Here is a 4,762-nt window from a genome sequence, read left to right as displayed (position 1 = left end):
AGTTAACTAATAAGCAGAGGAACTGAAATCCAAATCATGGAAATTCAAATCATGAACTATCTGACTCTCTCAAGTCTCCAGTTAATTTTAATTCAAAATGGAAAATATTATACATCCGAAAAGGATGTAAAAAATGGTGTGCAAGTAAGAGCTTAGAGATTTATAAAGTGTATGTAAAGGGTTTGTGTTCTATTTCTACAGAAGAAGAAACTAAATCTCAGATAACTTAGTGATTTATCTGACTTGCTTTATTTGTCCCTTATGTTTCAATACAAGTCATACAAATTATCATCTATTCTCCCCTTCCCCTTTCATTTCACCCTCTACAAATCCAAGTGCCAGAAATTGGAAACGAAAAGGGGCAAAGAATATTTATCTACTGCTAGCAAAAGGACTGTGAATGACAGGGGAATACTAGTTCAAAGAAGTCTTCAGCTTAATCCAATCTACTATTTATATGATAAATAGTAGCATGCTATGATAAATAGTAGCATGTAATCTCCAGGAGTTGGTAATGGACAGGGAGGCCTGGCGTGCTGCAGTCTATGGGGTCGCAAAGAGCCGGACATGACTGACCGACTGAACTGAACTGACCGAAACACTCTTGTGTTTCTGTGTGACAATGGGAATTCCCCCTGGAGGAGATTTATGCTCTGCAACCAAATCTTAGAAGAGTCACATTATTCTCTTTTCTTCTGTATGGAGCAAGGCATCAGCCCTAGGCCAGCAGTGAGAGATCAAATCTGACTTTAGCCTTGTTTTAAGTGAAAACATATTAGTTACTTCTAATGAAAATTGAGGTGGGGAGGGGTAGTGGGTCAGGGGAAAGTTGAAGAACAGGAAAATGCACAAGCAACAGAAAAGTCAAACAGGTTTGTCTGATTGAAAAAAATAAACATATGGGTACCCAGTTAAATCTGAATTTTAGATAAACAATAACTATTAAGAATAAGCATGTCTCCAAATCCCAAACATTGATGACTCACAACAGGTTGAAAAATAGACAATTTATTGTCTCAAATATTGCATGGCACAGTGATTCATACTTAAAATTATTATTTTTATCTGAAATTCAAGTTTAGTTGGGTTATTTTATCTGGTAGCCCTAGTTAAACAAGAAAAAAAAAAAGCAGATAGAAAAATCTAGTTCTTAATTTCAGCTAGTAGGGTCTCACAGAGTTTGAGAGACTGGGCCACATTTTTTGTTTATTTGTTCTGAGATTTCAAATATGGCAAAATATGAGAAAAAGTTTACAAAGTTTACGGAGAGTTTATGTATATTTTTCATTTTACAGATTAACACGTCTAACTTAATGAAAATATACTTTTGCTATTCACTAGAAAATTATAGAATATATATTTTAAACCATTATACATTTTAGGGACTATAAATATGGATAATGGGAAACAAATTTAAAATTTCAAGTTTCTTTTTTTTAAATTATGAAAATATGATAACACATTTACAGGGGACTTGGAAATACAGAGCAAAGTTATATATAGTTCCAGTATATATTACAATTATTTTAAGTAGATAAATTAAGATTTTTAGTTGGTGGTTCAATATAAAAACCTCAAAAATTATTGGAATAAATAGATTTATAAAAGTATATCTCAGTTATTGCTTGCATTTATTGTTTGGAAGTAATGACAACATCTAAAATGGAAGACTTTTCTATAATATTATGTGTGTGCTCAGACATGTCCAACTCTTTGCAACCCCATGGACTATAGCCCACCAGGCTCCTCTTTCCATGGGATTCTTCAGGCAAGATTACTGGAGTGGGTTGCCATTTCCTCCTCCAGGGGATTTTCTTGACCCAGGGATCAAACCAGGATCTCTGGTGTCTCCTGCATTAGCAGGAGTGAGCCACCTGGTAAGTCCCTATAATATTGTGCTGGGGATCAAATGCCCCTCTCCTCTCCCAAATGATTGGTTCTGCCAGCCACAGAAGAGGGGCCTGAATAACTGTTTGGAAGAACTTTCTTCTATTTCATTCCCAGGTATAGAAATTATTTCTAGAGTTGGGGATTGTATTCATTTTCTTTGGCTGCTAAAACAAATTACCACAAACTTGGTGGCTTGAAACAACACACATTTATTTTCATACAGTTTTAGAGGCTAAATTCAAAATCCCTTTCCCGGGCTGAAATCATTGTGCAGGCAGGTCCATGCTCCTTCAAGAGGCTCTTGGGGAGAATCCCTCTCTTGCTTCCTCTAGCACTGGTGGCACTCATAGGCTTGTGGCTGTATTACTCGAATCCTGGCCTCTGGTCGTACTGCCTCCTCCTCTTCTGTGCTGAATGTCTCTCTGTCTCCCTCTTATAAGGACATGTGATTTCATTTAGGGCCCACCTTGACAATCCAAGCTAATCTGCCCTCAAGATCCTTAACTAGCCACATGTGCAAAGCCCATTTTTGCCACATAAGGTAACATTCACAAATTTCAGAGATTAGGATACGGATGTCTTTGGGAGTCGTTATTCAGTCTGCCACAGGGACTGAGAGGATGCCTTGAACAGATCAGGGTCCCTGAAGAATAGAAATCAGCTTGTTGGTAGCCTTACCCAGGAGTCAGTTTAGGTGAGGTTGTCTTTTTAGACTAGAAAGATCTGCAATCCAACCTTCAAGCCTTTGCTGTCTCACACACCTGAAATCATGAGCCTGAATTGGGTCCCTCACATGTTTCAAATACAAGTTACGGGGGGCAGGGATCCATGATACCCCAAAGAAAGCAGTTCTGGTGATGTCAGAGCCAATCATATGCCACTGATAATGTAAAATTCTTCTCATTTCATTATTGTCTTTTTTTCCTGCTATGAAACTAAGTGTAGAAGAATAAATACTCATTATTTTAAAATATTTGCTAACATTTATTAGGAGCAAGGGACTGTGGAAAGTCACATAGCAGGGTGATTAGACAGCAGCTTCTAAATAGATTGTCAGGAATCTAATCCTTGCTTCACTCATTACTATCCATGTGACCCTGCTTCTTCTGTCCCTCTGTTTTCCATTTATAAAATAGTCTCCATATGGTTGTTGGGTTGTTGAGCATTAAATGAGATTATATATATACACACATATATATATGTCAAGTACTCAGAACAATAACTAGTTGTTACATGCTGTCTCTAATAAATGTTAGTTAATATTTATTTCAATGAAGAAACCAAAGAAATAAGAATCCTTGTGTAAGACACAAGGATAGCTGAGGCAAAATATACGCCAAAAGAATTTTAAGTGTAAGAGTTAAGATAATAAGTACTATAAGCAGTCTGAGCTTAGATAATTTTTTTTGTTTTTTGCTTTGAACTTAAGGGGGTTAAGAGTTACAGAAGAGGGTATGAAAAGGGTAAGTTTTTCTCTTTGGAGGAGAGCTGGTTGGGCAGGTTGTAGATCTGGTAGGTAGCTTTAGGATGTAGCACTGGACAGTCAGGACAGGCTGGATAGTCAGGGCAGGATGGTAATATAAGAACACCAGCCGAGGCAGCTTATGCTAGTCTGCAGAGACACTGAACCTCAGTTCAAACACTTAGCAATTCAAGCTTAATGACCATCACCAAGGTAGAAAAAGTAGGAAATACCTACAAGTGAGGTTTTAATTATTACATTAAGGAATGCATGAAAAATCACCCAAATAAAATGCAAAAAGCTTTGTTTTCTACATGACCTGTTAGTGGGATACTGGCAAGTATGCAATTCCACACTTCATTCCTTTAAATACTGAGCATATAGTATATAGTGGAGACTATACAAGAAGCTGCTGAGAAAGTTACCAGCATGACAAAGTTCTGCCTAGAGAAAGTTATGGGCCAGTAACAGAGGCAGGTGAAGGGAGAACACCAAATGGGTGGTAAGCACTATCATGGAACTAGGAATAGTGCTGAGGGAGCCCTTGGAAAGAAATCTCTAACTATGCAGAATAGGGAGAAGTGAACATAAAAATCTTTTTATAACAACAGCTAAAAGAAAGGGGAGGGGTCAGTACAAAATGGTATTTTGGGTTTGGATTGGGTAAAAAAATGTGTTCAGGCATTTTGCTGGGCTTTTTGCATTTGGAGAAAGCTGGGCTGACAGTCCATCCCCAACGCCCAGTGAATAGCTGCTAGGTAATTACTAGGTGTCACACTGGAACAAACGTCTACGATATTAAAAGTGACAAATGGCACATCAAAAATTACATCCTTATATATAGTACTCAATGCCTAACCCATCGCATTAACAACATCAAAATGATGGGTCCTGTGTCCACCAGGGGCTGGGGAAACAGGCGAGGACCTAAAGGTCAGCCAGCCGCCATGCTACCCCGAGCTGGACCCGGTCTCCTCTTGGAGACGGTGGGGTTCTCCGAGTCGAGGTGGGGGCTCGGGCAGGGGAAGTTCGGAGCCGCCGGAGCGGCAGAAGCACGTGGGCTTGAGGGGGTGGGAGGACGCAGACGGAGGAGTAACGGGTGGAAGTGTCAAAGAGGAAGGAGTGGAGGGCCGCTGAGGTGACAGGGTGTGGTCTGTGGGGGAGCAGGCGGACCGGGGGAGGAGGGCAGCGAGACCCACCGGGGCTGAGGAGGCAGTGGGGAGCGTGCCTGCGGCGCTCGGTGCGGGGACAGCGAGGAGCGCGCGCGGGGCCGAGGGGCGAGGGGAGTTTCCCGTGCTCGCCAAGTGGAGCCCAGCTCGGAGCTGCGCCAGCGCCTTCAGCCCTGGGCCCGCGGTGCCTGACACCTGCCGAGTCCGAAGCGGGAGTCCGCCCCCGAGTAAGTCTCGCCTT

The sequence above is a fragment of the Bison bison genome, unplaced genomic scaffold, assembly GCF_000754665.1.
Source record: "Bison bison bison isolate TAMUID 2011002044 unplaced genomic scaffold, Bison_UMD1.0 scf7180017864118, whole genome shotgun sequence".
Classification (NCBI taxonomy): Eukaryota; Metazoa; Chordata; class Mammalia; order Artiodactyla; family Bovidae; genus Bison; species Bison bison.
The sequence above is the reverse complement of the archived record's forward strand: the minus strand, read 5'-3'. Positions refer to the sequence as shown.